The 10,973-nt window shown below is 44.5% G+C and overlaps 1 protein-coding gene across 2 annotated transcripts in view; it reads left to right on the top strand.

The window, feature by feature from the left end:
- The first annotated feature begins 1,104 nt into the window (after positions 1-1,104).
- LOC138853027 (estradiol 17-beta-dehydrogenase 2-like) overlaps positions 1,105-10,973 on the top strand; it is a 119,751-nt gene continuing 109,882 nt past the window's right edge. The window contains exon 1 of one of the 2 annotated variants that reach the window (XM_070087279.1): positions 1,105-1,272. The gene's annotated coding sequence lies outside the window, so the exon portion shown is untranslated. The remainder of the gene's footprint in view (positions 1,273-10,973) is intronic. The other variant, XM_070087274.1, reaches the window with a different exon arrangement.

The following is a 10,973-nucleotide window of genomic DNA, read 5'->3' as shown; positions in this document are numbered from 1 at the left end:
AATGTCATCAGCATAGCTTATAGCTATATGTTTATGTGAGGCAGATAGAGCTTTAGAAGAGTATTAATCACAATATTAAATAGCATGGGACCGAGAACTTCTCCCTGCGGTGTACCCAGGGACATTTCTTTAGACTCACTTCTAAAGCCTTGGTAGAGGACAAAGAATACTGTATTTGACAGATATTTTATTATCCAGCAGAGTAAACTACCACCAATATTAATTATGGCTAGCTCATGTAGTATAACGGTTCTGTTTGCGATATCAAATGCAAAATTTAGATCAGAATATGTGGTAATACTAAAAGAAAGCAGCACATGTCACCATAACGTCAGTATCATGTATCAGACATGACCTTCAGTGTGTTAGATGCACTGAAGGGTACTCCGGGTGTCTTAGTGAGCACCAACGCGCTTATGAATGGCTGGGAAGTAAGAACAAGAAAAAAGAAAATGAAGAGTTAGTTGGGCTTATTACCCCTGTGGGTTAGTGACCCAGGACATCCCAACAAATTCATGACATCAAATTGGTTTATATCCACTGTGGTCCTTTAATCTTTCCCCCTTTTCCCCCAGGATGCAACACACAATAGACGTTTAACACCCAGGACACTACTTACTGCTAGGTGAACAGGGGCAGTAAATGAAAGGAAATGTGTTCAACGTTTCCACCGTCCGGGGATCGACCCCTCCCAGTGTATGTGAGCACAAAAGCTCTGCTGAGGAGACAGCTGCAAAGGAGCTTTTCTTGTGACATTGTCTCACGTTACCAAGTCCTTGACTTGATAAACCTCTACGTAGAGCGAAACGTCGTATACATAGCGTGAAATATGTTGTGGAAAATACGTCTAGTAATCAACAGCCTTCCCCGTTGCTATCATTGAGGCCGTCAATTATTACGACCTCGGAGCTGCCAACGCTCAACAGGCGGCAACAGTACAACAGTAAACACGACAAACATTTACCTGGGAGGACAAGTTGCTTGTCGCTGTTACAAGTACAACAACCCAGCGGAATATCTAACAGGGGACACAGTGCACTGTATCCCCTGTTAGATAATTTCAAGGGTCCGGAGTTAAAACAGGAGAGTAGTAGTGGAGAGGATCAACGTCATGCCTCCAGCCAGTGTTGTCACGACGGCCGAGGGTGTAGTACGTTCGTCTCTCTCTCTCTCTCTCTCTGTCTATTACATAGTCTCCCTCTCTCCTACACAGCCGTCTATCCTGAGTGCCTTGCTAAACCTCCTCCACCGTCTACACCAACACTATTCCAGGTAATTCCAGAGACGTGTGTTAGTGTGTATGCGGGAGGGGGTTATGTCTTACCTGAACGGAACATTCGCGTACCATATTCACCTGTATGTGGTCGCAGGGGATCGAATCACAGCTCCTGGCCCCCTGGCGATAGCTAATGAGAAACAGGGATACCCTACTCAAGTCAATCTAAATCTGCATTTTCTGCCAACGCTGAGGGTGAACAAACAACGCAACGCGATGGAAAGAAATGGTATACGGCATCGACACTTAGAAAAAGAACCATAAATACAGCATAATGCGATTCTTTATTGACAACAGAAGAGAAACTTGGTGATGCCCACTGTGAAGGGCGAAACATTGTCGATAAAGAATCTCATTATGTTGCACTTGCGTCTCTATTTCTCCCTGGCGAAGGGATCTCAATGAGTGAATGTGAGAAGCTTTGGTGGTGGTGGCTTGGGAGTGACTTAAAGGAGAACCTGTTAAACGTGTCATCAAGTTCTGTAATTCCTTCTAAGGTGTCCAATATAGTCCAGGACTCTCATTAATGCAACAAACATGTTTATGACTGCTATTAGCGTGTCACACACGACCTGTGACTACTGTCTGGGAGTCGTCAGCGGACTACACTGTTTACTGTGGCTGTCCTTCACACCTGCTGGGAGTCTGTGCTGCTGTAGCTAACATAGCTACTGCTGTTGCTAACATAGCTACTGCTGTTGCTGCCACAGCTACTGCTGTTGCTAACATAGCTACTGCTGTTGCTAACATAGCTACTGCTGTTGCTAACATAGCTACTGCTGTTGCTACCACAGCTACTGCTGCTTCTAACATAGCTACTGCTGTTGCTACCACAGCTACTGCTGTTGCTAACATAGCTACTGCTGTTGCTAACATAGCTACTGCTGTTGCTACCACAGCTTCTGCTGTTGCTACCACAGCTTCTGCTGTTGCTACCACAGCTTCTGCTGTTGCTACCACAGCTACTGCTGTTGCTAACGTAGCTACTGCTGTTGCTAACATAGCTACTGCTGTTGCTAACATAGCTACTGCTGTTGCTACCACTATTACTATTGTTCCTACCACAGCTACTGCTGTTGCTACCACTACTACTGTTGCTACCACTACTACTGTTGCTACCACAGCTACTGCTGTTGCTACCACTACTACTGATGCTACCACAGCTACTGCTGTTGCTACCACAGCTACTGCTGTTTCTACCACAGCTACTGCTGTTGCTACCACTACTGCTGTTGCTACCACTACTACTGTTGCTACCACAGCTACTGCTGTTGCTACCACAGCTACTGCTGTTGCTACCACAGCTACTGCTGTTGCTACCACAGCTACTGCTGTTGCTAACATAGCTACTGTTGTAGCTAACACAAAAATATTTTATCACATGGAAATTGTGAAATTGTGGGAGATATATGCAACTTATCTGCGCGGCATGTTAAAGTTAAAGCGAAGGTATTCACATGTTGCCTTAAGATCAGTTTATCTCTCTACTCGGTGTCACTCATTCTGTGAGTGAACATTGTACTATCAAGACAGTGTCACTCATCCTGTGAGTGAACATTGTACTATCAAGACAGTGTCACTCATCCTGTGAGTGAACATTGTAATATCAAGACAGTGTCACTCATCCTGTGAGTGAACATTGTACTATCAAGAGTGTCACTCATCCTGTGAGTGAACATTGTACTATCAAGAGTGTCACTCATCCTGTGAGTGAACATTGTACTATCAAGACAGTGTCACTCATCCTGTGAGTGAACATTGTACTATCAAGAGTGTCACTCATCCTGTGAGTGAACATTGTACTATCAAGACAGTGTCACTCATCCTGTGAGTGAACATTGTACTGTCAAGACAGTGTCACTCATCCTGTGAGTGAACATTGTACTGTCAAGACAGTGTCACTCATCCTGTGAGTGATCATTGTAATATCAAGACAGTGTCACTCATCCTGTGAGTGAACATTGTACTGTCAAGACAGTGTCACTCATCCTGTGAGTGAACATTGTACTATCAAGACAGTGTCACTCATCCTGTGAGTGAACATTGTAATATCAAGACAGTGTCACTCATCCTGTGAGTGAACATTGTACTATCAAGAGTGTCACTCATCCTGTGAGTGAACATTGTACTATCAAGAGTGTCACTCATCCTGTGAGTGAACATTGTACTATCAAGACAGTGTCACTCATCCTGTGAGTGAACATTGTAATATCAAGACAGTGTCACTCATCCTGTGAGCGAACATTGTACTGTCAAGACAGTGTCACTCATCCTGTGAGTGAACATTGTACTATCAAGAGTGTCACTCATCCTGTGAGTGAACATTGTACTATCAAGACAGTGTCACTCATCCTGTGAGTGAACATTGTACTGTCAAGACAGTGTCACTCATCCTGTGAGTGAACATTGTACTATCAAGAGTGTCACTCATCCTGTGAGTGAACATTGTACTATCAAGAGTGTCACTCATCCTGTGAGTGAACATTGTACTATCAAGACAGTGTCACTCATCCTGTGAGTGAACATTGTACTGTCAAGACAGTGTCACTCATCCTGTGAGTGAACATTGTACTATCAAGAGTGTCACTCATCCTGTGAGTGAACATTGTACTATCAAGACAGTGTCACTCATCCTGTGAGTGAACATTGTACTGTCAAGACAGTGTCACTCATCCTGTGAGTGAACATTGTAATATCATCCTGTGAGTGATCATTGTAATATCAAGACAGTGTCACTCATCCTGTGAGTGAACATTGTACTGTCAAGACAGTGTCACTCATCCTGTGAGTGAACATTGTAATATCAAGACAGTGTCACTCATCCTGTGAGTGAACATTGTACTGTCAAGACAGTGTCACTCATCCTGTGAGTGAACATTGTACTATCAAGACAGTGTCACTCATCCTGTGAGTGAACATTGTAATATCAAGACAGTGTCACTCATCCTGTGAGTGAACATTGTACTGTCAAGGCAGTGTCACTCATCCTGTGAGTGAACATTGTAATATCAAGACAGTGTCACTCATCCCGTGAGTGAACATTGTACTATCAAGACAGTGTCACTCATCCTGTGAGTGAACATTGTAATATCAAGACAGTGTCACTCATCCTGTGAGTGAACATTATACTATCAAGACAGTGTCATTCATCCTGTGAGTGAACATTATACTATAAAGACAGTGTCATTCATCCTGTGAGTGAACATTGTAATATCAAGACAGTGTCACTCATCCTATGAGTGAACATTGTACTATCAAGACAGTGTCGGGCAATATTATTCTTGCTGCGAGTGAACATACCGTCGCATAATCACATACTTTACTCACGTTACTTAAAGCCTTAAATCTCCACTCTCTGGAGAGGCGTAGAATGAGGGGAGATATCACTGAAGTGTATAAGTGGATGACGGGCATAAACAAGGGAGACATTAATAAAGTACTGAGGGTGTCGAACCAGGTAAGAACCAGGAATAATGAATTTAAGTTAGATAAATTTAGATTTAGAAAGGACATAGGTAAGTACTGGTTTTCTAACAGAGTTGTAGATGCGTGGAACAGTCTTCCCAGTGGGGTGATAGAGGCTAGGACCTTGGGTAGCTTTAAGAAGAGACTGGACAAATATATGAGTGGGAGGGGCTGGGTTTGATTGGTGTTAAGGGGTACGGGAGTTATTTCTTGAGTAGCTTTAGGTAGATGTCGTTTTGATAAGGACCTGCCTCGTATGGGCCAGTAGGCCTTCTGCAGTGTTCCTACATTCTTATGTTCTTATGTACTCTTATCAAGTTTATCACGAGCAGTCGTAACATCAGTCACGCCTAATTTAACAATTATCCTCATCTCTTTGTACCTAATCCAGTTTATCCTCGTGATAAACGTAACGTAGCCATGGTTACAGTGTGTAGGTTTCTTCGTTCTCACGCGGTGTAGTTGCGTATCCTCTCACGCAACTGTTACATTAACACTGCCAGCCATAGCGTCTCTACCCTTGTTGTGGTGTACAGTGGCACTATCTTGTTGTGGTGTACAGTGGCACTATCTTGTTGTGGTGTACAGTGGCACTATCTTGTTGTGGTGTACAGTGGCACTATCTTGTGGTGGTGTACAGTGTCACTATCTTGTTGTGGTGTACAGTGTCACTATCTTGTTATGGTGTACAGTGTCACTATCTTGTTGTGGTGTACAGTGGCACTATCTTGTTGTGGTGTACAGTGGCACTATCTTGTTGTGGTGTACAGTGTCACTATCTTGTTGTGGTGTACAGTGTCACTATCTTGTTGTGGTGTACAGTGGCACTATCTTGTTGTGGTGTACAGTGGCGCTATCTTGTTGTGGTGTACAGTGGCGCTATCTTGTTGTGGTGTACAGTGGCACTATCTTGTTGTGGTGTACAGTGACACTATCTTGTTGTGGTGTACAGTGGCACTATCTTAAGCCGGTTATCTCGCAGAACTCACTATCTTCTAACCGGCTTATCTTACTGAGCTCAGTCTCTTCAAGATTTTTATTTCCTTCCCCTGTGTGTTAGTTAGTTACCATCTGGTCCTAGGCACATGTCGATTAGACACTAGGCCTGTTGTGTGTACATGTGTGTGTGTGTGTGTGTGTGTGTGTGTGTGTGTGTGTGTGTGTGTACTCACCTATTTGTACTCACCTATTTGTGGTTGCAGGGGTCGAGTCACAGCTCCTGGCCCCGCCTCTTCGCTGATTGCTACTAGGTCCTCTCTCTCCCTGCCCCATGAGCTCTATCATACCTCGCCTTAAAACTATGTATGGTTCCTGCCTCCACCACATCACTTTCTAGGCTATTCCATGGCCTGACTACTCTATGACTGAAGAAATACTTCCTAACATCCCTTTGATTCATCTGAGTTTTCAACTTCCAATTGTGACCTCTTGTGTCTGTTGTGTACGAATGGTATATAATACCGACAAGATGAGAGTAAGACACATGTGCAACATCTGGGTATCTTTATTGTAGACGTTTCGCCATCCAGTGGCTTTATCAATACAAATTCCAGGACATAGTTCTACTGTCATAGTTCTACTGTCTTCAAGTTATGTCCTGGAATTTGTATTGATAAAGCCACTGGATGGCGAAACGTCTACAATAAAGATACCCAGATGTTGCACATGTGTCTTACTCTCCTCTTGTGTCTGTGTCCCATCTCTGGAACATCCCGTCTTTGTCCACCTCGTCTATTCCGCGCAGTATTTTATATGTCGTTATCATGTCTCCCCTGACCCTCCTGGCCTCCAGTGTCGTCAGGCCGATTTCCCTCAACCTTTCTTCATAGGACAATCCCCGTAGCTCTGTGTTGCGGCCCCTGCCAAACTAGCGGTTAAATAGTTAACCTGCCGGCCGGCAGTACCACTGGGTGCGTCATCAAACCCAATGTGGGGGCTGCTGAGCCGGCCTTAGAGCAGTAAGAGCCTGAGTGCCTCACGGTACACACCTAAGCAGTAGGTACCTGACCACCGAAGGGTACACGTCTACTGGCTTTAGTAACAGTATGTACCAGAGCGCCTCGCTGTACACACCTAAGCAGTAGGTACCTGACCACCGAAGGGTACACGTCTACTGGCTTTAGTAACAGTATGTACCAGAGCGCCTCGCTGTACACACCTAAGCAGTAGGTACCTGACCACCGAAGGGTACACGTCTACTGGCTTTAGTAACAGTATGTACCAGAGCGCCTCGCTGTACACACCTAAGCAGTAGGTACCTGACCACCGAAGGGTACACGTCTACTGGCTTTAGAAATATTATGTACCTGAGCGCCTCGCTGTACACACCTAAGCAGTAGGTACCTGACCACCGAAGGGTACACGTCTACTGGCTTCAACATTAAGTACCTGAACTCCTCAGGGTACACGTCTATGCAGTAGGTACCTGACCACCGAATCGTACCTATCTACTGGCGTTAGAAGAACCGCTCACCGCAGCTCACTGAGTCTGTTGGCCTCAGTTACTTGACGACCGCATTCAGTGAGCTTGCAGCATGGTGTTCGGCTAGCGGTGTGTCAACCGCCTTTGGAGAGGATTTACTGGACTACCGGTGATGTCTGTGGACTCACCGTCTACGTTGATCAACTGTGGGCCGGAGTCGTCAGATGCTGTTTAGTGGGACATTACATGAAGAAAAGGTTGGAGTGTTACACTGAACTGGGCCAGGACCGTAGTGTGACACTGAGGGACGTACGATGGAGTGGAACACTGAGATATGCACAGGACCGTAGTGGAACACTGAGATGAAAAGGGTGTCGTGGGACACTGAAGATGGCCTGGTTGTAGTGTACACTGAACAGTGTCGTGTGACTGACTTCGTGTCGTGAGAGGCAGTTGATTGTAATTTATTATTATAAAAATGTTATTTATAATTTATTATTTTAGTATAGAGATATATATATATATAGTGACAGTAGTGTCAAAGTGGTACCCTGTGTAGGGTTATTAATTATTTTAGTTAGATGCTAATTATAATTTATTATAGTAACATGTACAAATATCATAGTTCAAATACCTCTAGACCAAAGATAGTTGATTTTTATATATTAAAGATTAATTTATATTAATGTGTGTATTTATGTATCCCGAACTCTTTATTACAAAAGGAGTAAATCTTAATACCATCGTCTTTTAAAAATTACTTTTTTTGTAATATATGAGTGGCCTGTCCGGGAGGATAATGATTATCTAGAATGATTTCTGGACGATCATATCCGGGATGACGGTTCGGGATACATATTACATTGATCTTTGTGTGTCGGTCCTTTTGTGGTGGGGGTGTTGCGGCCCCTGCCAAACTAGCGGTTAAATAGTTAACCTGCCGGCCGGCAGTACCACTGGGTGCGTCATCAAACCCAATGTGGGGGCTGCTGAGCCGGCCTTAGAGCAGTAAGAGCCTGAGTGCCTCACGGTACACACCTAAGCAGTAGGTACCTGACCACCGAAGGGTACACGTCTACTGGCTTTAGTAACAGTATGTACCAGAGCGCCTCGCTGTACACACCTAAGCAGTAGGTACCTGACCACCGAAGGGTACACGTCTACTGGCTTTAGTAACAGTATGTACCAGAGCGCCTCGCTGTACACACCTAAGCAGTAGGTACCTGACCACCGAAGGGTACACGTCTACTGGCTTTAGTAACAGTATGTACCAGAGCGCCTCGCTGTACACACCTAAGCAGTAGGTACCTGACCACCGAAGGGTACACGTCTACTGGCTTTAGAAATATTATGTACCTGAGCGCCTCGCTGTACACACCTAAGCAGTAGGTACCTGACCACCGAAGGGTACACGTCTACTGGCTTCAACATTAAGTACCTGAACTCCTCAGGGTACACGTCTATGCAGTAGGTACCTGACCACCGAATCGTACCTATCTACTGGCGTTAGAAGAACCGCTCACCGCAGCTCACTGAGTCTGTTGGCCTCAGTTACTTGACGACCGCATTCAGTGAGCTTGCAGCATGGTGTTCGGCTAGCGGTGTGTCAACCGCCTTTGGAGAGGATTTACTGGACTACCGGTGATGTCTGTGGACTCACCGTCTACGTTGATCAACTGTGGGCCGGAGTCGTCAGATGCTGTTTAGTGGGACATTACATGAAGAAAAGGTTGGAGTGTTACACTGAACTGGGCCAGGACCGTAGTGTGACACTGAGGGACGTACGATGGAGTGGAACACTGAGATATGCACAGGACCGTAGTGGAACACTGAGATGAAAAGGGTGTCGTGGGACACTGAAGATGGCCTGGTTGTAGTGTACACTGAACAGTGTCGTGTGACTGACTTCGTGTCGTGAGAGGCAGTTGATTGTAATTTATTATTATAAAAATGTTATTTATAATTTATTATTTTAGTATAGAGATATATATATATAGTGACAGTAGTGTCAAAGTGGTACCCTGTGTAGGGTTATTAATTATTTTAGTTAGATGCTAATTATAATTTATTATAGTAACATGTACAAATATCATAGTTCAAATACCTCTAGACCAAAGATAGTTGATTTTTATATATTAAAGATTAATTTATATTAATGTGTGTATTTATGTATCCCGAACTCTTTATTACAAAAGGAGTAAATCTTAATACCATCGTCTTTTAAAAATTACTTTTTTTGTAATACTCTGGGACTAGTCTTGTTGCAAACCTTTGCACTTTCTCTAATTTCTTGACGTGCTTGACTAGGTGTGGATTCCAAACTGGTGCTGCATACTCCAGTATGGGCCTGACGTAGATGGTGTACAGAGTCTTAAACGAATCCTTACTGAGGTATCGGAACGCTATCCGTAGGTTTGCCAGGCGCCCGTATGCTGCAGCAGTTATCTGATTGATGTGCGCCTCAGGAGATATGCTCGGTGTTATACTCACCCCCAGATCTTTTTCCTTGAGTGAGGTTTGCAGTCTTTGGCCATCTAAACTATATTGTGTCTGCGGTCTTCTTTGCCCTTCCCCAATCTTCATGACTTTGCATTTGGCAGGGTTAAATTCAAGGAGCCAGTTGCTGGACCAGGCTTGTAGCCTGTCCAGATCTCTTTGTAGTCCTGCCTGATCCTCGTCCGATTCGATTCTTCTCATTAACTTCACATCGTCTGCAAACAAGGACACTTCTGAGTCTATCCCTTCCGTTATGTCGTTCACGTATACCAAGAACAGCACAGGTCCTAGGACTGACCCCTGTGGAACCCCGCTTGTCACAGGCGCCCACTCTGACACCTCGTCGCGTACCATGACTCGTTGTTGCCTCCCTGTCAGATATTCTCTGATCCATTGCAGTGCCTTTCCTGTTATGTGTGCCTGGTCCTCTAGCTTTTGCAGTAACCTCTTGTGAGGAACTGTGTCGAAAGCCTTCTTGCAGTCCAAAAATACGCAGTCGATCCACCCCTCTCTCTCTTGTCTTACTTCTGTCACCTTGTCATAAAACTCTAGTAGGTTTGTGACACAGGATTTTCCTTCCCTGAAACCGTGCTGGTTGTCAATTATACACTTGTTTCTTTCCAGGTGCCCCACCACTCTCCTCCTGATGATCTTCTCCATGACCTTGCATACTATACACGTTAGTGATACAGGTCTGTAGTTTAGTGCCTCATGTCTGTCTCCCTTTTTAAAAATTGGGACTACATTTGCCATTTTCCATACCTCAGGGAGTTGCCCAGTTTCAAATGATGTGTTGAAGATCTTTGTTAATGGCTCACACAATATTTCTGCTCCCTCTTTAAGGACCCATGGAGAGATGTTGTCTGGTCCCACCGCCTTTGAGGTGTCAAGTTCGCATAGCAGCTTCTTCACCTCCTCCTTGGTTATATGTACCTCATCCAGCACTTGCTGGTGTGCCCCACTGTTCTGATTTCTTGGAGTCCTACTGGTTTCCACTGTAAATACCTCTTTAAATCTTGTGTTGAGCTCCTGACATACCTCTCGGTCGTTTCTTGTGAATTCCCCATCACCCTTCCTCAGTCTGATTACCTGGTCCTTGACTGTTGTTTTCCTCCTGATGTGGCTGTACAACAGCTTCGGGTCAGTCTTTACTTTTGATGCTATGTCATTTTCATATTGTCTCTGAGCCTCCCTTCTTATCTGTGCATATTCGTTTCTGGCTCTTCGGCTGATTTCTTTATTTTCCTGAGTTCTCTGTCTTCTGTACCTTTTCCATTCTCTAGTACACCTAGTTTTTGCCTCCCTACACCTTTG

Source organism: Cherax quadricarinatus, chromosome 2 (genome assembly GCF_038502225.1).
Source record: "Cherax quadricarinatus isolate ZL_2023a chromosome 2, ASM3850222v1, whole genome shotgun sequence".
In the NCBI taxonomy this organism is placed as follows: Eukaryota; Metazoa; Arthropoda; class Malacostraca; order Decapoda; family Parastacidae; genus Cherax; species Cherax quadricarinatus.
The sequence above is the reverse complement of the archived record's forward strand: the minus strand, read 5'-3'. Positions and strand labels throughout refer to the sequence as shown.